Source organism: Adiantum capillus-veneris, chromosome 7 (genome assembly GCF_014529385.1).
Source record: "Adiantum capillus-veneris isolate H3 chromosome 7, ASM1452938v2, whole genome shotgun sequence".
Taxonomy (NCBI): domain Eukaryota; kingdom Viridiplantae; phylum Streptophyta; class Polypodiopsida; order Polypodiales; family Pteridaceae; genus Adiantum; species Adiantum capillus-veneris.
Window position 1 is genome coordinate 74,320,690 of NC_140937.1, and position 26,374 is coordinate 74,347,063.

The 26,374-nt window shown below is 38.3% G+C and overlaps 1 long non-coding RNA gene across 1 annotated transcript; it reads left to right on the forward strand.

Annotated features, from left to right (window-relative positions):
- Positions 1 to 1,129: 1,129 nt before the first annotated feature.
- LOC147454067 (uncharacterized) lies at positions 1,130 to 19,076 on the forward strand. Its single transcript, XR_015188587.1, has 3 exons — positions 1,130 to 1,542; positions 2,292 to 2,421; positions 17,210 to 19,076. It is a non-coding gene; the product is annotated as an uncharacterized LOC147454067 (long non-coding RNA).
- Positions 19,077 to 26,374: the final 7,298 nt, after the last annotated feature.

Here is a 26,374-nt window from a genome sequence, read left to right on the forward strand (position 1 = left end):
ACTAGCCACAAACTAAAGCATCAAAAGCTATGGAAAAATTACCTTGCAAACAATAGAGGCTCCAATGGACATCTCTACCTTAAAAATCTTCTCAGGGGGGTAAAATCTGATAAAACACCACTCACTACAACTTACCAAAAACACTAAGTGAAATTCATGCTTTCTACCTCATCACAAGCAATCCTTTAATTCTATCTTTGAGGAGAGGGACATGGTACCTTGTTTTATTTTCCTTCCAAAGATCCAACATTTTGTTATTAGGAACCCAAAACTCTCTGGCTTGAGCATCAAGGAGTTCCTCTTGTCTTAGTTCTTCTCTTAATTTACAAAGGTGAGAGTAAGGAGGTGATAGAGAATTAAAGCTGAGCTCTAGTTGGAAAATTCTTTCCTAGAGTATTACTAGTGTTAATGAAAGAGAGTTGTATGAAAAGAAAACTCCATTGCTTCAAAAGAGTGATTTACTGTCTTTTTTTTTTGTTTTTTTTTTTTGCTCTCTTATGGTTTGCATCACTTAGTTTTATGGGATTGCGCCCACACACCCACACTCGCATGTTGCAAAGGTTGAACCATAGTGGGCACGATTAGAGCTCCTTGCCTTAACCACTAGGCCAGCTCCCCTTAGCGTGTGCGTGAAGGTGAGTGGGGAGGGATACCATGAGTTGATTTTCATTCTCTCTTGTGTGTCATAAGAAGTTTTGGACAAATTCTCACAATAATTCTCACATTGTGACTCACCTCAACATCATGAGCTTTTGTGAGGGAGGCATCGCATACCTAGCTAGGTATGTGGTGCCTCTCGAGCATAAGCTCATGATGTTATGCATTGTATGAAAAACAATGACAAAGACTCCATTTTCCTACATGAGAAATTTTCTAAAAGGTTTGTTTCCATTCGAGGTAGCGCGTGAATGAGCCTCAAAGGCATTGTAAGTTGAATGTAAGTCACGAGTTGTGGTTTCACATGTCATCATCACGTGTACATAGTGTGAAAGTACGAGAGTAAAATTGTCAACGCGTCTAAGAAAGACAGGGCGTACACCTACAACTCTCAACTCTCAAAGAGAAAGGACTCAAAGCCTTGAGGCTAAAGGAGAGAAAGAGCATTATTCACCTTCCACCCGCGCACCTAATGGCAGATTCCTGCCACCCTCTATAGCTATACCTCTTTTTTTTACACGCTTGTGCAGAGAGAGAGAGAGAGAGAGAGAGAGCGAGGCGCTCTAGGCAACAATGGCATTTCAGCCTACAAATAGTGCAACGTCTCGTCGTCTCTCTTCTTGTTCTCCTGCCTCAGTTGCCACCTATACTGTTACACACACACACACATCTCTCGCACTCTCTCCGTCTCTCTCTCTCTTTGAGCCATGCCGGCGACGCCTGGGCTTGCGATGCTAGGAGATACTGGAGCTCTTCAACAAGCCCCTCCCCTCTGCTGCACGAAGTCAGGCGCCCGGGAGTGAGCTTGTTGGAGAGGTTCAGAATTTGCTAGCGTGTGCATGCAGCAGCATCAGCTTGCAACTCAAGCAAAGCTTCAAGCTCAAGGTAAGCTCTCTCTCTCTCTCTCTCTCCCTCCTTACGACGTTAAAACTCTCTTCTTCTTCTTCTTCTTCGCCGATTTTCGTACAATGCATAACAACATGAGCTTCTGCTTGAGAGGCACCGCATACCTAGCTAGGTACGATTGGGGGCAGGTGACCGCTACCTAGCTAGGTACGATTGGGGGCAGGTGACCGCTGGACCCCCATCGGGCCGGCAATCCCCAGTCCCCAATCGTACCTAGCTAGGTATGCAGTGCCTCCCTCAATAGGTCAGAATGTGGCAATTATTGTGAGAATTTGTCCAAAACTTCTTGTGGTAGACTGGTTGTCTCGCTACCCTTCTGTTTGCATACTAGGTTTTGAGTTCAAGACTTGTCGGATACATCTTTGTAATCTCTTCAGATCCCCCGAGTCCAACCTTTCTTTGAGAGACACACTCTCTCTCTCTCTCTCTCTCTCTCTCTCTCTCTCTCTATAAATCAATTAAGATGTATTTCACATGACAGGATTTATGTTTTGGACTTAAAAAAAAGTGCTTATTGCTCATTGTAATCATGCAAATTGACAACTAACTTCTATCTTTATGCTTCTTTCTTCTTGCTTGCAATTGACCTAGATCTACACACACTATGACTCCGACCGCATTCGGAGCTTTGCACTAAGTTTTTGTTTGTTCACAATTTCAACCAGTCAAATTAAAAGACCCAAATTAGCCACTCATGATTATGTATGACTCCTTTGGTTTTCTATCAGTTTGTCGATCGGTTGAAATTTGTTGGTCATTGGAAGCTGAAGCTCCCTTGGCCTCTTTAGAAAAGGAAATCAGAAATTCAAAGTGAATAATTTCTTTTTGCTAAGCTGGCTCCTTCCTTTGAACACTCGAGTAAGTCACCTCACTTGACACTTTCATTATCACTATTATAATTTTTGTCATTGTAATCAAGGATAGATTTGAGAATGTGTACGTGTGAGCATTGCCCACTAGTGCTTCTTGTTTTCTAGGCCGGGGCCCCGGAAGGGAAGAGTACCAGCCATGTTATGGACACATAGTTGAAAGTAAATTGTTACAAGGGGGTTTCAAAAATTTGATCATTTTTGTGATTATATGAGCGTCGGATTTGTCATGAAAAGACTAATTCAACAATACCAAGCTTGATATTTTTCAAAGTTTATCTCTCGATCTCTGTTTGAGAAAATTCACTTTTTGAGGCCTTTTAAGGAATTAAGGATAGTCAAGGCCTTACTGATATGCTTCTTTAGCAAATTACAAACAGATACCAAAGCATATTCCATATTTTTGTCTCTAGATTGCGGGTGGATATGTCACCTTACGGGAGCATGTCTCATAATTCACTTCTTACCCTATCTAAGCATGTCTTTGAGAATAAGAGAGAAATCATGACCATCTTCTTGCTGAAAACATGTAACGTATCATCATGGAGGAAGTAAGTGTTTGATCAGTAAAAGTAAAGAAAGCTGAAGCTCCCTTGGGCCTCTTTAGATAAGGAAAATTAAATAGGTATTCAATTTGTATTTTTATTGCTAATGCTCTCTCCTTTGAACATGTGGGTTAACCTCATTTAATACTTCTTTTTTCACTATATCGTTATCCCTTGACCACATGTCATCAATGATATCCTTAAGAATGGGTATGTGTGAGCTCTTGCCTGATGGATGGGCTCTTTCTTAGCCTAGAATTGTTGCTCAGTGTTGGCTGATGTATTTCTTGCTGTATACGTATTAGAGCATGTATCGTGAGAAGTCATGACTGTCTTCTAGTAGGAGTGATGTACCATCAATATAGACACAATAAGTTTTGGACAAATTCTCACAATAATTCCCACATTTTGACCTACCTCAACATCATGAGCTTTTGTGAGGGAGGCACTGCATACCTAGCTAGGTACAATTGGGGGCAGGAGACCGCCGGGCCGGGGGGGGGGGGCGATCACCTGCCCCCAATCGTACCTAGCTAGGTATGCGGTGCCTCTCGAGCAAAAGCTCATGATGTTATGCATTGTATGAAAGCCGGCGGTCACCTGCCCCCAATCGTACCTAGCTAGGTATGTAGTGCCTCTCGAGCAGAAGCTCATGATGTTATGCATTGTACGAAAGCCGGCGGTCACCTGCCCCTAATTGTACCTAGCTAGGTATACGGTGCCTCTCAAGCAGAAGCTCATGATGTTATGCATTGTATGAAAAAACATTGAAAAAAGCTCCGTTTTCTTACATGAGAAAATTTCTCTATCTTCTTGTGAGAGGAATAAGGAGATAGCGCAGAAAACTTAAGAAACCATTTTTAGCTAGTTTTAAATTCAGAAACAAACTCTAGAAAAACTTTCTCCACATAATCTCTAAACAATGTCAAATTCTTCATGTAGCTCAACTTATCCAAGAATTAAACACACAAAAGGGAGATCAAAATATTTGAAGAAAAAGAAGCAAGTACAATGCATCTTTTGTGTATGTGTTTAAATGGCTTTCATCGTCTCTACAAATCTTGGATGTGATTTAAAATTGAAAATACTTTATGTTTGTTTTGGAGAAGCAGGTAATGTTATTTTGCCTACATGATTCACACAAGAAGGGAGTCTTAAGACTATAGATATACATGTTGATGCCATTGAACTTGAATTTTCTTTTTTTCCGTGGCATCATGAAATAGTCAGTATAAGCATTGTAATGAAAACATTGGTAAATTGCACAGTTGGTATAATCATCACTATCACAAGTTGTATATATTTACTATGTTAGTATCGCTAATAGCGATGCTATGAACACGATAATTATTGACGCTAATACCGGTGCTATAGGAGAAAACTTTTGGGGATGTTAGAGCTGCATAGCAAACAACCAAAAATATGCATCAAGAAACACCAATAGAACTTAAGATGACATGAGATTTGAGAAAAACATAAATGATCAAGAAGATGCATCAAAAAACACCACAGCTATAACTTCAAAACATAAAGACGACACAAGGTTTGAGAAAACTTTGTATTAATTGTATGATACAATGGGTGATCAACGAATATGAAAGTGCCTAAACATACAAAAACTATATGTATCTCAGTGCATTACTTCAATGCTAGAGATTACACGGATTTTGCAAAGAAAAAAGAGTCAACAAGAAACATTAATGAATGCAAAAAAAAGCAACATCAATGTAAACTGTAAGAAAAGCTTATTGATCTAAAGACAGATTTATGAATTCGGAAAAAATGCACAATTTTGGGACAAATCTTTGTTAACCAATCTCTTGAGTGATGGTTACAATGTACTAGGTTGTAATATTATCAACCATTGGTGTCAAGCTATATAGTTTAGTTTACATTGTTGTCAAGTTCTAGAGTTCAGTTTTTTGCATTGTGTTGGGTTGTATTGTTGTCAAACATTCGTGTCAACATCTAGAGCAGATGTTGCATTGTTGTTAATGATTGGGTGTTAAGTTCTACTAAGACTCATAGAAATTACATTTTGATGGGATAATTTGAAGTGTGTATAGAGGACTTGTGAAAACATTGATGTTTAAATTGGGATTAAAAGTATGCAAAGAACTTGGGAAACCTTGATGTCAAAATTGTAAAGTGAACATAGCTTTGCCTTGCTCTAGAAGTAGAAGTAGAGCTTGAAGAAACTTTGAGAGCCTTGGATGGTTACTTGTTAGAGCTACCATGTTGAATGCCACTCCTTTGGAAGCTTGGATTAGTTGTCCTACAAAACTAAAGTTTGAATTGTGGTGGTTTGTGATAGAGAAAGCATTGCTATTTTATTTTGCACAATGAAAGAATAGAGGATTTATTTTTTTAGGGTCCCAAAGAATAATTTTTCTACAAGTACAAATACCAAAACTTGATTCTACTCAAGAGAAAATGTTGAAACTTGTGTCAGCTAGAACACTCACTACGACAACAAACAACCCAAAGGCCAAAAGCAAGTTGAACGTACAAAATGAGAAGAGGTTGCCAACACTTGTATGTAGGAAAGAGCGTTCTTTCTCTCACCCTTTTCCATATAGTGCTCAAGATCATGAGATTGTTGGGAGAGGCCACGTATTGGCCATTCACCCCCCATTAGCTCCAAGGTTACTTACCCCAATAACACCTACTTAGTTATGTGGTTCTTCCCGCACAAAAGCTCATGATCATATGGTATGTCACAATGTGGAAAATAACACGAGACTTTGTTCAAAACTTTCTATGAACATCATTAGGAATATAGAAATACTCCCACAAATATAGATGGAATAATCCAAGTTGATGTTAAGCTAAAAAGTCATTTCTAGTACTTTTTGTGAAGATTACACCAACACGTATCAATAACACCTTGCTAGGTATGCGGTCTCCCCCACACAAAAGATCATGATATTGAGGTATGACACAAAACAAGAGGTAATATAAAATTTTGTTGAAAAATTCCTATGAGCACCATTATAAACTTTGCAATTTTCTCGCATATTAAAATGGAATAAATCAAAGTTGATGTTGTGCTAAAAGAAAAAAACTATGTTACTTTTTTGTGATGAAGACGTCGTGTCCAGTCTAATTTGATGCTCGAGGAGCCACCCACCATGCAAAATCGAGGAGCCACACACCCACTCATGAGACTGTTTTAGGTCATAGTTTAGTATGTGTGATGAGAACTAGAATAAACTACCTAGTGATACATAACTAGGATTTGAGAGTTCATTCACAACCAAAATGAAAACATCTTAAAATTCATGTTGAGCTAAAAGTTTCTTTCAACAATTCTCACAAGAAAAAGCTTGCAACAAGTTCTTGATCACAAAAAGCAAGGCTCGAGCTATAGTTCGAGCCTTGACGAACAACCTAGACCCTAGAAGGCTCAAGCTCTACTTCGATTCTCAGAAGAAACAAGTTGCAACGAGTTCTTGATCACATAAAGCAAGGCTCGAGCTATAGTTCGAGCCTTGACGAACAACCTAGATCCTAGAAGGCTCAAGCTCTCGTTCGAGCCTCGCAACTCCCAGATTCAACTAGTTCGAGCCTTGACGAACAACCTAGATCCTAGAAGGCTCAAGCTCTCGTTCGAGCCTCGCAACTCCCAGATTCAACTAAATTCTTGATGCTCTTGTACACCACCCATGCCAGGGATGCTTGTTGTCAAGGGTAGGCACCTAGGTACTACCAAAGGAGCCATGCCAAGTTTGTTTTCTATGCGCAAGGCACACGTCGGGTGCACCCCTCCCCCCAATTGCTTTGACGCTTGTCTCGTAGCTGTTCACACTCCTCTTTTACTTGCTTATGGCCGCCCTACCTTCTTAGCTTTAATTGAGCATTAAAAAGGATCATAGGAGACATATGGGGTCAATCTCATTCTATTCGATAGAATCTTTTACGTTCATTCTATCATCCTGCAGATCTTTTCTGACCGTCACTTGATGTCCCTGCTATAAAAAGAAGCAAGTGCAAAGTCCATATCCCCCCCCCCCCGTCCTACCAGGCCTGAACGTCCATGCTGCAATGTGTGCACACATCTATTTTGCCTTGACTTGATGTGTGTGGTCCACAGCCGTTGCCAGCCACCCTTTCCAATCTAATGACGGAATCTTGCCATAGTATTTGACACACATCGGGAGCTAATAATCAAAATACTAATTTACTAGATTTGAATCTTGCTCGTCCAGCTTTGCAAGGCGAAGGGAAAGCTGGATGCTGTGCGCGCGCGCGCACACACACACACACACACACACACAGAGAGAGAGAGAGAGAGAGAGAGAGAGAGAGATCTGCAGCATCCAAGGCCCTCCTGCGGTGTGTGTGTGTGTGCACAAGCACGCGCACGGAGAGAGAGAAAGAAAAGTTGAAGCTTGTTCTTTATTGAAATTGTGATTGCAAATCTTGTCAAATTTGAACTCGCCGTTACTTTTAAAATTTGAAATTGACGGCGAAAGGCCTGTCATCGGCGTCACGTCAGCCATGGTTTACATTGCACTGGAGTAGGTTGCTTTCAGCTGAACGTGGCTTCTATCGTGAGCTATGGCACAGGGCTACAGAAATACATTTTTCCTAACCGATCAAAATAAGGGGAAACTTGAAATGCTCCCGGTTTTCATGTCAAAATATGAAGCTTTTGTCGGTAATTACACTAAAACTTGTGTAAAGTTGCCGGTTTTCTTAAAGGCAAGCTCAAAATCTAACCGGGATTTATAATTTCAACCGGTTAAAATACACTAGACCCCGATTTTTTTTCTGACACTGCTATGGCAGGAACTAAGCATCGCATTGTCATGGACTGCAACACTGACTCTAGTATGAAGTGCAATAACGTGAATTCATTAAAGCATGTGTGTGTCTGCCACAAGGTATTTCTCAACTTGAAAACATCACCTCTATCTTGAATTCAACTCGCTCTTTTGTCATGAAGGTCACCTGTGTCATGCACTTCTTCCTGTGTTATGAGCCTCCCATTCCCAAGAGACTTGCACCACCTCTTTTGTGAGCTTCGTCATTGCCAAGAGCCTTGCATCACTTCTATCATGAATTCAATGCCGACTACAACTTGCTTCTTCTTCCAGATTGAGCATGGGTTTTTGCGATGCTTGCATCGCAAGTATCTTTGTAGTGTTCTGGTTGTTGTGAACTTTGCCATTTCCAAGAGCCTTGCACCACCTCTTTTGTGAATCTCGTCGTTGTGAAGAGCCTTGCACTATCTCTACTAGTGCACAGTTGGTTGGCGTTGGTCCGTGCCTCATATTTTTTTACTTCAATTCTTATTGGGGGCGAAACAAGTTCAAGGTATGTTAGTCCAATTCTTCATCGTAATATATCATGGTAGACTAAAGTTTTGAGAAAGCATGATGTGACCATGAACTAAGTTGTTGCTACTAGGTTTTATGTAAACATCTTGTTGCAAATACCTTCATAATAATGTCTCCTCATATCACTTCAAGATCTCTCTCTCTCTCTCTCTCTCTCTTTGTGCATCTGATGAGACAGGCTTGAGGCCTCATAGGCTACAATCTCTTCTCCTAGAGTCTCTAGCTTACACAGCTCGAACTTATGTTCGAGCCTCATGATGTGGAGACTCAAATTTCAAGATTAATGAGCTAAAAAGTGTAGCAAGATTCTTTCTAGCAGAAAAAAACATTTAAAAACATCTTCGTTCATTAGGCTTTATCTTAAGGTTGAGAGCCTCTTGAGACAAAGACTCTTACAAAAAGCATAAGGTGAAAGCCTCATAAGTGACAATCTTGAGCCTCATGACCTAGAGACTTAGTTTTCAAGCCTCACGACCTAGAGACTCAGTTTTCAAGCCTCCTGAGATAGAGATCACTACAAGTTTTAGAAGTTTTTGGACTCCAAGGTGCGAATAAGCTACATGCATTCAATATTTTAGAGTTTGATTTGTTTCGAATGGAAAATACATGAGCAATCATGGTCCCTGTGACTCCAAGCCTCTTGAGACAAAGAGTCTTGCAAAACTCAGAAACTTGAAATCTCCTAAGCTAAAATCTCTAATTTTATAGTATCGACCTAGTTTTCTAGATTCATGTGCTAGAGATTCTAGGACGATTCTTTCTAGATAGAAACCATTTGCAAGATTCTCTAGCTTGAGAGCATTTTGAGACAAAGAGTCTTCAGAAATTCATAAGCTGCAATCTCTACTCCTAGAGTCTCAGGTTCATGAGGCTTGAAAGTTAAGTTCGAGCCTCATGAACTAGAGATTCAATTTTCAAGTCTCATGAGCTAGATATTCTAGGAGGATTCTTTCAAGCCAGAAACTAGTTGCAAAATTCTTTACCTCATAAGGCTTGAGCGTAAGCTTGATCAGAGACTTCTGAGACAAAGGATCTTAAAACTCATAAGGTTGAAGCTTCATCTCTGCTCCTAGAGCCTCTAGCTCATGAAGCTCAAACCTCATAAGCTTGAAGTCTCGTAAGCTACAATTTTCAATCTCATAAGCCAAAAGCCTCATAAGCTAGAAATCTTTGGCTCATAACCTTGAAGCCACATAAGCTACAACCTTTTCTCCTAGATTCTATCACTCATAAGGCTAAAACTTAAGGCCAAGCCTCATGACCTAGAGAATCAATTTTTATGTCTCATGATCTAGATATACAAGCAAGATTGTTTCTATCTCAAAGCCATTTGCAAAATTCTCTAGCTTGAGAGCCTCTTCACACAAAGAGTCTTCAAACTCATAAGCTATAAACTCTACTCCTAAGTCTCTGGTTCATGAGGCTAGAACTTAAGTTTGAGCCTCATGACCTCGAGATTCATTTTTCAAGTCTCATGAGCTAGAGATTCTAAGAAAATTCTAGTTAGAAATCATTTGCAAAAATCTTTGTCTCATGAGGCTTGAGCATAAGCTTGATAGACTCCTGAGACAAAGACTCTTGAAAAACTCATAAGGTTGAAGTGTCATAATCTACAATCTCTACTCTTGGAGCCTCTAGCTCATGAGGCTCAAGCCTTTTAAGCTTGAAGTGCCAACCTCATAAACGTGAAGCCTCATAGGCTTGAAGTCTCTAGCTCATAATATTGAAGCCACATAAGCTACAACATGTGCTCCTAGAGTTTGTCGCTCATGAGGCTCAAACTAAAGGTCGAGCCTCATGACCTAGATAATCAATTTTCATGTCTCATGATCTAGAGATCCTAGCAAAATTTTTTCCAGGTCAAAACCATTTGCAAAAGTCTCTAACTCATGAGCCTCTTGAGACAAAGAGACTTGAAATAATTAGAAGCTATAATTTCTACTCCTAGAGTCTCTGGTTAGTGAGGCTCAAACTTAAGTTCGTGCCTCATAAAACCCAGAGATTCAATTTTCAAGTCTCATAGGCTAGAGATTCTAGGAGGATGCTTTCTAGCTAAAAGCCATTTGAAAAAGTCTTGACCTCATGAGGCTTGATCATAAGCTTGAGAACCTCCTCAAAAAAAAGACTTGGAAAACTCATAATGTTGAAGTCTCATAAGCTACTATCTCTGTTTCTAGAGCCTCTAGCTCATGAGAAGTCTTAATCTCATAATCCTCAAGCCTCACAAGGTATAAGTCTCTAGTTGATAACCTTGAATCCACATAAGCTTTAGCTTGTGCTCTTGAAGTCTCTCTCTCATGAGGCTCAAACTTAAGGTTGAGCCTCATGACCTACGGAATCAATTTTCATGTCTCATGATCTACATACCCCGACAAGATTCTTTCTAGCTCCAAAACCATTTGAAAAATTCTCTAGATTGAGAGCCTCTTGAGACAACGTGTCTTGAAAAAATCATAAGCTATAATCTCTACTCCAAGAGTCTATGGTTTATGATGCTTGAAGTTAAGTTTGGGCCTCATGACCTAGAGATTCAATGTTCAAGTCTTATGAGTTAGAGATTCTAGGAGGATTCTTTCTAGCTAGAAACCATTTGCAAAAGTCCCTCATGAGGCTTGAGTGTAATCCCGAGAGCCTCCTAAGACAAAAAATCTCTTGAAAACTCATTAGGTTGAAGCCTCATAAGCTACAATCTCTTCTCCTCCTAGAGCCTCTAGCTCATGAGGCTCAAACCTCATAAGTTTGAAGTCTCATAAGCTAGAAGTTTCAACCTCATAAAGCTGAAAGCTTATAAGCTAGAAATATCTACCTCATAATTTTGAAGCCACATAGGATACAACATGTACTCCTACAGACTCTCCTTCCTGAGGCTCAAACTTAAGGTCAATCCTCGTGAACTAGAGAATCAGTTTCCATGTCTCATGATCTAAACATCCTAGCAAGATTCATTCTAGCTCAAAACCATTTGAAAAAGTCTCTAGCTTGAGAGCCTCTTGAGACAAAGAGTCTTGAAAAAACCATAAGCTATAATCTCTACTCTTAAAGTCTCTGGTTCATGAGGCTCAAACTTAAGTTTGAGCCTCGTGACATAGGGATTCAATTTTCAAGTCTCATGAGCTTGAGATACTAGGAGGAGTATTTCTAGCTAGAAACCATTGAGTGGCATAAAATGGTAACCATCTTTTTGCAACATTTGTCAGCCTACTCAACGTCCTCTTCCTCATATATGTATATATTTTTCTACGCTATTAAGTTATCTAGAGTAAATTCCCCCTCTTCGTTTAACCTTTGTGGCGACACATACATTATACTCTTCCCAAAAATGTCACCTTAGTCATATATTTATATTACCACCCTTTTCTTTTTTGCTTTGTAAATAGAATAAGCATACAATAACCAACTATATACCCTCAAACTTTCTTAACTCTTGTGAATTAGTAGTAGAAAAATAATATATCCATCTTCCACCCCATATAGATAAATTCCCATGGAAATCAACTCTCCACTTGTCTTTACCAAAGATTATGGTCCCTCTCTACAAGTCTTCTATGCCCCCTACATAGGTGGCCCAATATCTCTTAAGAATATACATATAGTTTCTCTCCTTTCAAAAAGACTCCAATTGTATATTCTTTTCACAAGAAAATAATATTGGGCCCTCCTCTATTTGTTTAAGCATCATAGCCTTTTGAAAAAGCATGATTCCCCTTGGATGCATACAAGCAAAGGGCCCATACAAGAAGACTTGGAAGCAAAAGGTTCCCTAGCCTAGTGTGGACCTTCCAAACCAAATTCCTTGGTGCATGGGCGTGAAGAATAGTCCAAATTCATATCAAACATATTGAGAAGGTCAAATTTGCCTTTTGAAGCATGTCATTCCGAGCTACAGGTAAAACGTTATGGTCAAAATAGTGTAAATCTGTCAGATTCGCAGCAAAAGGGAACTGGAAATCAAGTAAATCAAGAGGGTGAGATCTTATTTTTCCCCTACTCATCTTCTAGAAGAGCAATGAGTGTTCAAGGTCACTTGCATGTGATGGGACCAACCTAAAGATGCTTTCTAAATGCCAAGACAAACAAGTTGAGATACCCCGCAGGAGCCACCCGTAGGGCCTCATGGTGGGGCCCACCTACATTATGCACCCCTATGGAGCCTTCACGGTCTAAAATGATATTTTTGGTGAATAAATAGTCCCTTTTATGTCCAATATTCAATGGGTGGTCAAAGGACACTTAATTAGGTCTAATCACTTACTCTAATTAAGTGTAGCATAATCCCACTCCTACACAACTATAAATAGCCCCCCTTGGAGAGACTCAAGGACAGACACCTATATTTTCAACTTCATGTTGTTTCTTGATCAATAGTAGAGAAAACCCCAACTCTCCCTCTTTCACATCCTCCCTCCTAACCCTCCTCCTTGGAGGAAGTGCAACTCTATTCTCCACTCTTTCCATTCTACAATCTCTTACTCCATCAACCCAATAAATCATTTGTAGCACCTCAATAACTTGTAAATACATCATGATCTCTCTCATGGTTATGTTAACGATCATGAAATCATCTTCAAAACTTTCAAGTGTCGCATTTCGTGATGGTTAGCCAGCGTCTGTCCTCCCCTTAAAAGGTGTGCGGGAAATCAAGTAAGTGTTCTATTCTCAATTTACCATTGGTTTGTTTCTCCACACTTATTCAATTGGTCTAAAGAAATTTCTCACTCCAACTCTCTTTTGCTTCATTACATATGCATGTGGCTACCTCTCATGGTGATTTTATTTATGTCACGACATTGCATAGATGGAGATGAGCTCTCTATGCAAAGTGTGTTAGTTTGATGTAAGCGATTCTTTTGTGTGTTTGAGAGGCAAGTCTTGTGCGCATGATTTTTTGATGAGTGCTTGAGAGAGGAAGAGTTTGGATGTATTATGGGTATTCTTATGGGGAGAAGGTGAATGCTATTCCACAAATTGCATATTTCATTTTGATGCACGGCATTCGGTTGCATAATCGTTGATGGTGTTCAAGTGTCCAAAGTGTATATAGAGTAAGGGGGTTTTCAAAGTGTGTTGCTTGAGTGGGTGAGTGCAAGTGTTATTTTGATTGGTTTCCTTCTCCACTCCCAAAAGAAGGTGGTGCCCCAAGTAGTGTGCGTACCTCTTTACGAACATTTTGTGAGGGTAGGCCCATTGGTTTGGGTTTAGAGGCCCCATTTCAAAAAGCTCGCCCTCACCATTTGCAAAAGTCTTTACCTCATGAAGCTTAAGCGTGAGCTTGAGAGCCTCTCGAGGCAACGACTCTCGAAAAACTCATAAGATTGAAGCCTCATAAGATACAATCTCTACTCCTAGAGCCTCTAGCCCATGAGGCTCAAACCTCATAAGCTTGAAGTCTCAAAAGCTCAAAGTCAACCTCATAATCTTGAAGCCTCATAAGCTAGAAGCATCTAGCTCATAACCTTGAAGCCACATAAGCTACAACCTATGCTCCTAGAGTTTGTCGCTCATGAGGGTCAATTTTAAGGTCAAGTCTCACAACCTAGTGAATCAATTTTCATTTATCATGATCTAAAAATCCCAGCAAGAATCTTTATAGCTCAAAACCATTTTCAAATTTCCCTAGATTGAGAGCCTCTTGAGACAAAGAGTCTTGAAAAATGCATAAACTATAATCTCTTCTCCTAGAGTCTCTAATTTATGAGGCTTGAACTTAAGTTTGAGCCTCATGACCTGGAGATTTACTTTTCAAGTCTCATGAGCTAGATATTCTAGGATTATTCTTTCTTGTTAGAAACCATTTGCAAAAATCTTTACCCCATGAGTCTTGCAAGATCCTTTTGAGACAAAGACTCTTAAAAAATTCATAAGGTTGAAGCCTCATAAGCTACATTCTTTGCTCCTAGAGTCTCTATCTCATGAGGCTCAAACCTCATAAGCTTGAACTCTCAAAAGCTATAAGTCTCAACCTCATAAATTTGAAGCCACATAAGCTAGAAGTCTCTATCTCACAACCTTAAATCCACATAAGCTACAACCTGTGCTCCTAAAGTGTGTTTTCCATGAGGCTCAAACTGAAGGTCGAGTCTCATGACCTAGAGAATCAATTTTCACGTTTCACAATGTAGATATCCTAGCAACATTCTTTCTAGCTCTAAACCATTTGCAACATTCTCTATCTTGAGAGCTTCTTGAGACAAAGAGTCTTGAAAAACTCATAAGCTATAGTCTCTACTCCTAGAGTCTTTGGTTCCTGAGGTTCAAACTTAAGTTTGAGCCTCTTGACATAGAGATTAAATTTTCAAGTGTCATGAGATAGAGATTCTAGGAGGATTCTTTCCAGATAGAAACCATTTGCAAACGTCTTTACCCCATGAGGCTTTGGGTGTAAGCTTGAGAGCCACCCAAGAAAAAGACTCATAATGTGTAACACTCATAAGCTACAATCTTTGCCCCTAGAGCCTCTAGCTCATGAGGCTCAAACCTGATAAGATTAACATATCATAATCTAGAAGTCTCAACCTCATAAGCCTGAAGCCTCATAAGCTAGAAGTATCTAGCGTATAATATTGAAGCCACATAACCTACAACCTATGCTCCTAGAGTGTGTTTCTCATGAGGCTCAAACTTAAGGTTGAGTCTCATGACCTAGAGAATCAATTTTCATATCTCATGGTCTAAGATCCTATCAAGATTCTTTCTATTTTGAAACCATTTGCAAAAGTCCCTAACTAATTAGGCTTGTGCTCAAACATGAAAGCGTCTTGAGACTCTTAATTTTGAAAATCTCTTAGAAGTCTCATAAGCTAAATGATCTACTCCTAGAGTCTCTAGCTCATGAGGGTCAAACTTACATTTGAGCTTTGTAAGCTAGGACCTCATAAGCTAGGAGTCTCTAGCTCATAAACTTGAAGCCACATAAGCTACAATATCTTCTCCTAGATACTGCTTTCACGGCATCGGGCTCTTTAACCAACTGTTCCCCAACCTAATTGGAGGGAAAACAACCGCTGCTATACCAACCTTCATTTCACAGATAAGTGAGGAGAGACAAAATTATGAGACTTGAAATTACGCTCGAGCCTCGTGACTTAGAGACTCAATTTCAAGCCTCGTGAGCTAGATATTCTAGTAGGACTCTTTCTAGCTAGAAACCATTTGAGCCCTGTAAGCTAGGACCTCATAAGCTAGGAGTATCTAGCTCATAAACTTGACGCCCCATAAGCTACAATATCTTCTCCTAGAGACTCTAACTCATGAGGCTTGAACTTACGCTCGAGCCTGATGACTTAGAGACTCAATTTTCAAGCCTCATGAGCTAGATATTCTAGTAAGATTATTTCTAGCTAGAAACCATTTGAAAAGTATCTAGCTCATGAGGCTTGAGCTCAAACTTGTGAGCCTCTTGAGAAAAGACCCTTGGAAAAAATATCTCTAGTTGAGAATTCAGTCTTAAGTTCGAGCCTCATGACTTGGACACTCAGTTTTCAAGCCTCATGAACACTACAGTAGAACTCTTTTTAGTTAGAAACCATCTATAAGAGTGTCTATCTCACAAGGCATAAATTGAATCTTTACATCATGAGGCTTGGAATTATGTTTGAATTGATCTAAAGACCGAGTTTCTAAGCATCATGACCATTCTAGTAGGACTCTTTCAAGTTAGATGCCATCCACAAGAGTACTGTCTCACAAGGCTTTAAAGGCCAAAGATCCTTGTAGAATTTTTTCTAGGTGATCTTCTTTGTGAGTCTCTACTTCATGAGTTTTGATATTAAGTTTGAACCTCACAATCCAGAGACTCAATTTTTAAGCCTAATGAGAACATTAATAGGACTCTTTCCAGCTTTGAACCATGTGCAAAAGTGTCAATCATACTAATATCAAGAGCCTCATGATCTAGAGGCTTTTGACAAAATCTTTCAAGTTGAAATCCATCTTAGCTCACAAAGGATTTCAAGCCTCATGACCACCCTAGTGAGACTATTCTAGCTAGAAACTATCTGCAAGTGTCTATCACACTAACTACAAGAGCCTCATGAGTCAAAGACTCTTCCAACCCTCTTTCTAGTTGAAAGAAATGGACATGGATCTTATCTTATGAAAAGATTCTAATTTTGTGTAGATAAGCCACCTAAATAGAAAACAAGATAAGGTTCATTGCTAATAGTGCAAGAGAATGTATATGCATTCAAGTGCCACATCATCAAGACCATATGATACATTAAGTAGCTTCATTTCTAGCTTTAATATATAGATCCTCTTTACATCTATTTGATAAGAGATATCCTTGATAATCTGGATCATACAAAGATACCAAGAAAAAGTTATAAATTTTTATGTCCTAAGTTGAAGTCTTCCTGGGATAATTTACATATGTTTTATAAGAGGTAGCTTGAATGAAAAAGACTTTGTTCTATAAGAATAAACCTTAGGTATCTAATTTACGTTATGAAAGCTTATCAGACATATTTTTGTATTTATGTAAGGTCCTTAATTGAAAATGAAATTCACACAACTATATCAAGCACTCGTAATGAGTCAAACATAAATAGACTATTAATAATGCTTTCAAACATTGAACTTGAATAAGTGCCAAGCGTTGAATATATTTATAAATAATGTTAATTATGTATCTTGGTGTAATGGTTTTCATCTTTTTCATGAGTTTTAATCTTTATTCTATTTTGAGTTTTTAGTTTATGTGGTATTTCTAAACAAAACATTTGGAGTTTGAAAATCAATTTCTCAAAAGATGCATTAATGTTGATATCTATTTACCTTTGCTACTTTGTACCTGGTGATCTTTTAGTCTAGCAAAAACACCTTTTCAATGTACTTCATGTTTTATTCATCCTTGTTGGCCTATGATACTCATTACTTGTTTTATGTTTTGCAGCTCAACATTTCTTCCATGGACGTGCTTTCTACCATGTCATCGTGTTTTTCTTTAGTGGCACACGAGGACGTGTGCCAAATTAGGAAGGGAAAAAATTTAGCAGTGGCTAACAGATGTTACACCGATTATGCACTGAGCGAGGAATGTGCTATGGATGTGCACATATTTTCTATCCACATTGTATAAGGTCTTGGCCTCATTGAGAGTTCCAAATTGTAGATGGTAGCTAGAGGGTTTAACTTAATCCCATAGTAGAAAGGATTGTGGTACAAGCGTTTATAAGAAAGCCTTTTATGCAAAGAGGCTTCATTCTTGAGTATCCATTCTTGAGAGCTCTCTCTTGAGTGGTTCACTTTATGGATGGCCTAGCCTTGAGCTTAATGCCCATGCTTAGAAGGCTAGTGATAATCCATTGTAATTAGAGAAGAATTTCTTAGTCTAATCCCTACTCTCTTCATTAGATTTAATTGTTCTATATTCCATTATGTCATGAAGTAGTTTCACCTTCTCATTTTTCTAGATTTGAGTGTGTGTGATGACTTCTTGCTTATTGACCACTCATATCCTTCTATGAACACTTGATTTGTGATATTTAACATCTCTAATTAGGTTGATTAAGTTGGTTCTTAATCTTGTGATTAGTGTATGTGCCCTATTGTTTGATTATGTGTGGATGGGTTTAATAAAACTTGAGTACCATTCACCTTGTGTGTGTAGCTTTTGATGAAGTACCTTGATTGGCATGTGGTGATTGGAGAGGCCAACACCAATGCAAATAGTGTGTGCTTGTCAAGAGTGTGCTTTGAGATTCTAGTCTATGGCAAGTCGGACTTTGGTGGGCTTAATGTGTGTAGGCGATACTTGATTGATGATTATGGTGTGAATGGTGCTTGAATTTCATTAAACCCATCCACACACGAGCAAGCAATAGGGCACATACTCTAATCACAAGATTAAGAACCTACTTAATCAAACTAATTAGAGATGTTAAATATCACAAAAATCGAGAGCTCATAGAAGGATAGGAGTGGTCAATAAGCAAGAAGTCGTCACACACACTCAAATCTAAAATAATGAGAGGTGAAACTACTTCATGACATAATGGAATATTGAAGAATTAAGACAAATGAAGAAAGTAAGGATTAGATTAAGAAATGCTTCTCTAATTATAATGGATTAGCATTAGCCTTCTAAGCATGGGCATTAAGATCAAGGCTAGTCCATCCGTAAAGTGAACACTCAAGAGAGAGCTCTCAAGAATGGATACTCAAGAATGAAGCCTCTTTGAATAAAAGGCTTTATTATAAAGGCTTGCACAATAATCCTTTCTACTATGGGATTAAATTGAGCCCTCTAGCTAGCATCTACAATTTGGAACTCTCAATGAGCCCAAAACCTTATACAATGTGGATAGGAAATAATGTGCACATCCATAGAACATCCCTCGCTCGGTGCATAATTGGTGTAACATGTGTTAGCCGCTACTACCAGTTTAACTCTAGTATCTTTGGTGAAGGTCGTCATCTCTACTACCGTGTACAATTATGATAACTATCGATACAGACATCCATGAAGAACATAGTCTGTGACTCATCCTTACCATATGATCCCTTTCATTCTAAAAGTTTAAGTTCTCTCCTTTGAGTATGGTGATATTTTTTGCCTTTCACGAGGCTCAAAACTTGGCCCGTCTATGCCCTCAAAATTGAGATTGAGCCTCATCCTTCTTAGAGTCCTCCTTGGAATGGAACTCAAAGAATTTCATTTAATTTGATTATCTTGAGTTTGTCCAAATACTCTTTCATCATGAGCCACAATTTTGTACCTCATCACTTTCATAAGTAGTTCTCTAGCTCAATGGTCAAAGAGTCTCGTTTTTAAACTTCAATAATTTTATGAGGATTCTTTGGTTAATAATTAAAGAGTCTCTTCCCTTTATTGTAATCACACGATCAAAGCTAAGTATGAGTATCTACCCTTTTCTGAAGGCTCAAACTTAAGTTTTATCATCAACACTTTCATTGGTTTGTTAGGGAAAAGTGGCATTTCTAGCCTAGCTCTAAAGTGTTTTCTTCTTGAGGCAATGGAGAGTATCCAATGTAAGTTGAAGCCTCTTCCACCTTGTGCAAAACTTTTATGTCAAATCTAAGGTAATTTTTTCCTTTGATTATTGATAAAAATTTATTGAGACTCCACTATACTAGATGAACATGTCTTAGCTAAAAGTTGAAACACTTGTGTTTCTAGCTATGGTGAGACTCAACATTATTTTTATCTGGATTTCAAAGCTTGGTATTTTTGCTTCATATTAGTCTATGGGTTGACAAGTTTGATATATGACCATATGGTAACATTAAGCAATGATTTCCATGGGTGGACAAGATTGATATATGACACTATTTGAAGATAAAATTATCATGTCTCCTGCAGAGTTCTAGCATCTCTTTTTGAAGAGACTCAAATTTTTCATCCTCTTAGTTAAAGGTCTTTTCTTGTAGATTTAGACTATTCTTTAGAGAGATTAGTTTGAAGGAAGATGGTTTGACTAGCTGTAAACAATAACACTTGGATGAAGACTTTTTGGAATCAAAATACGTGAAGCATGCTAAAATCATTTTTTTCTCAAGGACTCCAAGGTGGTGCTGGAGTGTGAAAGGTATTATTTGAAAAATTACAATGTAAGCCAAACAAAGTTAAAATGACTTCTATTGAGGTCTCCTTAACTAGAAATGTGCCAAAAAAAGGTAAGTTGTCTAAATATTGGCTTTTCCATTATAAAATATAAAGTTGTGGGTGTAGTATGAGGTGTGATTGTATTCTTTATTTCTCTATGTGAATAACAAGATAGAAATTTTAGTGCATTTAGATTGGTACATGATCTTTTTTTTTTTTTAATAGCAAAATTCACAATTTTGAGTGAATTAGATTGACCATCCCATCAAATTACAAGATCTTTCCATGCTCGTGCTGAGCCATGACATCATTGAGAGACTATAATTACATCACGACTAATTGGGGAGCCACCCCTAACGGCCCGTCCCCTTATCCTTGGTACAAAGCATCGGTAATCCTAGGACAATCATCTGAGTTTTGCTTGCATCCAAGTGTCCATATTAGTACTTTACTTTTTTGTATAATTTCTTCAAAGCGATTGGTACATGATCTTACTTCTCAAACATAGACTACATGATGAATCTTAGTAACCATATATTTAATGGTTAAATTTGATGCTACTAAGTCATGATTCTTTTGGATTGTTTTGTTGGTATTCAAATGATCAATACAAACAAGCAATGGCTACCTCATGAAACTATCTCATGAAATTTACATTACTCTCTCCCAATGTCAAGCATGCATATGCTCATCTCATTAAGAGACAACTCTAGCATCTGTACTTATCTTAAACCTATTGAAGATAAACCAAGGGTACCACCTCCATGAAAATATATCATGGACATATCCTTCATATATATATCACTTAATTTAAAAAGAAAGCATGCTTATACTATTCATAAGAGATAATTTCCACTTTTTTCATTATTAAAGAGATGCCTTCCATAACCTAGGGCATGAGGAATAGTGTTTTTTCTATAGTTTTGATCCATATCTCTCTTCCCTTTCATTCTGCTCAATAGGGATGCTTTTATATTGTTCAATTATTGTGTAAGATATTCAACACAGTCAAACGGTACCAAAACCATGAAAATACTCTTATGGAAGTAGCCTACATTTATGTAATATTCATTTGGAATAGAAGGCATTCTCATGGTCTCCATAAGAGAGAGTTTGTACCTTTGTGATAAAAGAGGTTGATCTAGAAAATTTTTTGAGGGGAACAATAATTTCACTTTTTGAGGGGAATAATAATTACATGGCTAGTTGCATGGATATATGCAAATATAAGCAAGAAGATAATTGCAACACTCTAGTAAATGAATCCACTTGCAATGGAGAAACAAAGTGTGTACAAGAGGAAACACAATGTTAAAGGATACATTTATATTGGGTTAAACCCTTGATATCATTGTTGAGATCACATTTATCTTGTTGTGAATATGAATTGCTTGCATAAATGGGAGTATGTTTTAATATCTTATTGTTCTTCATTTTCTATCTTGGTGTTATCATTCTCATTTATCATCCCCTCAATATGAAAATTTCTTTAGTGAGGGCTTGTAAAAAAAACTTTTTTTTTTTGCTTATTTGTCATCTGAGTGTTTCTTAACACTGTAATCCTTGATGATGCTTTCAACTCTAATAGCATGTTAAAAAAATGCCTCAAATTTAAAGGCATTATATTTTTTAATTAGCACAATTTTTTATGGAAGAGCTATTCATAAAGAAGTATCTCTTCCATATCAACAATGTTAAACCATGCTTCTGAAATTGTCATTGTATATGCAGAAACACAACAATATAGCTATGTGTTGAGCCTATGTCTATGTGTTAAGGCTATCTTTATGATATTAGGCTGATAAGTACTTCATGTGAGTGGCGAGTGAGACTCAAGATTGTATTGTATCCCCAATGGAGTGTCCTAAGTAGGACTAGAATTTAAGGATTGAACATAAGTTTGATCCTCCCATCCATGTGACATTGTCTTATTTCTATATGGCAAGATATAGGAATTGGATTTGCAATGTGCATTTGGAAATAAATATGAGATTCATATTTATTTCATGAGAGGCACATGAGGCATCTAAGAAGCATCACCAAAAAGTTAGGAAAAAACATAAATTTGAGACTCACATGCAGGTGTTAGTGGGTCATTTTCAAAGGGCACTAATAAAAACTAGTATGTGTGCCTTGAACTAAGTTTGAGCTGCATGCCCACTTGCTATTAGGTGAGGCATGTGAGGCACTTAGGATCAACTTCATCTTAGTATCCTACATAGAAACAACAAGTTGATCTTTAACTTACATTTGAGCCCCATATTCCATGTACTAGTGCCTTGAACTAAGTTTGAGCATGTCCAATTGCTAGTTTAAGTGAGGCATGTGAAAATCAAAGTTAACTTCCCTCCTCTCTTGATATCCCATACAACAAAAAAAGAGAGGCTCAAACTTACTTTTGAGCCTTCTATTCATGGGATAGTGCCTCATTTCTATATGGCATAAAGGGTCTCCCCAAAATCATAAGGTCAAACTTAAGGAAAATACTCTAATTTTAAGTATCATCTAAAAAACGGGACTTGAATAATTCCCAGAATTCCTAAATATGTCTTTCTAGCTTGTGATCACAACTTTTGAATGAATAGATGGAAACATTTCTTTGCACCATATCTATACTAGACCACTGGTAGATCCCTTCCAATGACATTGATCCATTAAAAAACTAAATGCAAAAGAATCCTCCTCAAATGTCACCTTGTCTCGGGGCCCACAAGGGTCAACACCTAAGGCTATCACATCTTCGGAACAGACAGAATCAAGATGAAATGTCAATCCTAGGAAGCAAGTGACTCGCCAAGGGCATGGAGGCATGCCAAGAGGTTGTCAATCTCTTGTTTGAACACAATAAGCTCCACTCTAGCACTTGTTGTGAATTCTATCTACCGAAATCTCCAATTCTATCCTTCAATCCTCTCACACAACCACATGAAAATCCTCCAACATATCAACTACCATTGACTTCAAACATGATACAAAATTTCTTGAGACTATATGGAACAGAATTGGACCGTCAGAATCATAATATGAAATCGATAAAAAAAAATTCATTTTGTCGGCTAGCCAGATGCATGTCAGCTTTTTATACTTCAAACTTGCCTACTAGGTTCTCCTAAGTTCTTGGAATCTTGTGCAATTGACAAAATCCCAAAATGACACTTGGACAGAGAGAAATGTCACTTGGAAGGTCGTATAAGTTAATACTTGGTTTTTGCAAAACGCTTGGAATGTAGGTATCCACATGTAGAGTTCAATGAGACAAACACAATGGTGCCCTCGGAATTTTGATGTGACAACTGTGCTGTGCAGCGCAAGAAATTGAAATTCACAGTAGAGAGTAGATGACACACAACATATAGATAAAACCTTATCAAATCATTCATTCTTTCATAATAATGATTGTACAAAAAACTCTACAATCTTGTTTTTTATACCTTGGCTCCATGTTTTATGGTACAAGAGCTAGACTTGTCGCAATAGCATCAAAAATTACATTTTTGGCTTCAAAGTTACATAATGATAGCAGATACAAATTTTTGAAGAGATATCACAATCAATTGGAATTACAAGGGTGAAAGCTGTTAACCTGACATGCTTTTTGTGCTATTTAGCACGAGCCAACAAGCACCTCTTGTAAGCATAAAATGAGGGGGTATTTTTGAAATGTTTTATTTCAAAAAATACATTTGAAGTCTTTTGCATAGTTTTCACTAGACGTTACACACAAAGAGTGGTGCAATAATGATGCATGGAGGGAAGCCAAGTGTAGGGGCCACATGCAAGAGAGATGGGGGGAAGCAGTCTCAAGCTACAAGCACGGTTTTTCCTGCATCTCACAAAGGTCAGTCAACCATCTCAGATGATCTCATTGACATGACACCAACAAAGAAGTCAAAGGCAGCCAAATTAGCTCGTTCTCCTCCTTCTTCTCCACCCTTTCAGAGTCCCATAGTATCTACAACTTCTCCTTCAGCCCGGCAAGGGGTCAAAGCTAGCAACAGGGTGACCCATTCTTGTGTAGAACTTTCCCCAATGGCAAATAGCATTCATGTAGGGAAGGGGAATCTCGACTCCGGTTCTCTCTCTCTCTCTCTATCTCTCTCTCTATCTCTCTCTCTCTCTCTCTCTCTCTCATCGCATGACACCAATGACTTGACTAGGCCCTTGTGTGGATGTGGGTGTGTCTCCTTCTATGGCTGCTGAGTAATTGTATGTGGGACATGCCCCAGGCTAATGTAAGGGTTGAGGTTGATCTCAAGGTTGCTGGCCATAATTGGACTCATAGAAAAAGCTATGTCAGGTGTAATTTTGTGAGTGTCAATTGAGGAGCTTAATTGCAAATATGAGTGATTTGATTGATGTGTAGTTTAGCATATAAAATCTGCAAACTAGCATGGAAAATGTGTTTTGGCTGTGCTGGCCATAGCCAGGCTTGCAAAAGAATCTCTTTAATGTGTTTTTTTTTGGTGCTTTAGTATAATTTATCTTGTGTTTTCTTATTATAATCTTGTGCTCCATGGATATGCATTGACTATGCTAGCTAGCATGAATTGGGTTGTGTCCAGCATACCCTTAATGAAAACAGGAATTGCAAGTGTGCTAATTAGCATACCAGTTGTTGTGCAGCTTAGCATTACCTAGTATGAAAACTAGCATTCTAGGTATGCTGGCCATAAGTGGGCTAGCAGAAGAAGCTATGTAATGTGCAATTTTGTTGTGTTTCAATAAAATTTACCTATAATATAATCTAGTATTTTTGTAACATATCTCGTGTTTTTGTAATGTAACTTTTTGTGTTTTTGTGATATAATCAATTGTCATTGGGGGGTTGTGCAATGCGATGGAGATATCTAAAGGTGAACATCTTGATTCAAGGGAAATTTTGTATTACTACAGAGGATTTTAATGTTGTGCATGGCCTCTTGAGAGATGGTACAGACCAAAAGATGGTGAAGTGGGAGAAAATCAACGATGGGGAGTGGTTTATCGTTTTTAAAGAAGAGAAGAATCGCAACCAGTATCGTATCAAACTCAATTGGGTACTTAACAAGATGTATGCGTAGGTAATGCTTTACACTACAAGGTATACCAAAAATCCCCCCACATACATGGATATAAACTCTACTTTCACGAAGGGGTTTGTTAAAGAGTCTAGTCCGGTGGTAATTGCCAGTGGATCAGCCACGAAGTTCAATTGGGGAAGTTTTGCTGTCTAGTATTTGCAGGATCTCCAAGAAAAAGGCTATTACAATCAGCATGTACAAAAGTGGAAGGTGCATAATTCAAGTGAAAACATCAAGGAGGAGTTTACTGACATGAAGGAGGACATAGCTCCCAAAAGGTGACACCCATCTCTTGCTACAAACCCCACCAAGGGACAGAAAGCGTGTCGTACTTTGGCAACACATATTTGCAGCCCATAAAGGTTGCAAGTGGACATCTTAAAAAACACTATTATAGGATGCTAAAGAAAATTTGGAGACAAAAAAATTGGAGCTTGAAGCTGCACGCGTTCTCCAGGCAAGCAATGTGAGGGTTACCCCTGTTGTGCTTGCGACGATAGAGAAGCTTCACGATGCTATGGAGGAGTTGGAGAGCTTGGGGTAGAGAGAAATCCAAGATGTAAAGAGGGGAATAAAATTGAATATGAAGATAGAGACACTAAAGGAGATGCTAGATGATATAGGGTTTCCTCACAGTGAGGGGACGCCTTATGATGTCGAGGTTGACATAACTTGTCAACGTGTAAGTTTCTGTTACTTCTATGCTTCAACTATTTGATTGGAATATGTGCACAACTAAGCTGTGTGCTGACCATGATTTTCATTTATTATTTTTGTAGATCAATGTGGATTTTATGGAAGAGAAAGTGAGAGATAGGGAGAATCAATTGGAGCTTATCACGCATACGAGCAAGCAGCTACATGGCACCTTCTCTGCCACTGCTTTATGCAATTTGGCTATGAAAACATTTACAGAAAGTGGTTAGTGTGTAGTTTGGCATATGAGGTATGCTAACTAGCATGGACAATGTTCTAATTGTGCTAACTAGCATGGATTGGATTCTATCCAGCATACCCTGAATGCTAATAGGAGTAACATGTGTGCTAATTAGCATACTAGTGATGCAGTTGAGCATACTAAGTATGACGATTAGTATTCTAGGTATGCTAACTAGCATATATTGTGCTAACCATCTTGAACATCTTGCTAGTTACCATACTACAAATAGGTAGCATAATCATTTCTCCAACAACATTTCTGAGCATGCTAGTTTGCATTCTAGGTACATCATAAAGGGTGTTAAAGTAGCATACATAGTATGCTAACAAGCATACATTGTAAGATCACTAGGTATGCTAACTAGCATACTCATAATGCTAATCCCTGAATATTATGCTAACTACCATACTCTATAAGATCACTAGGCATGTTAACTAGAATAATCATAATGCTAAACCCTTGAATATTGTGCTAACCAGCATACTCCATAAG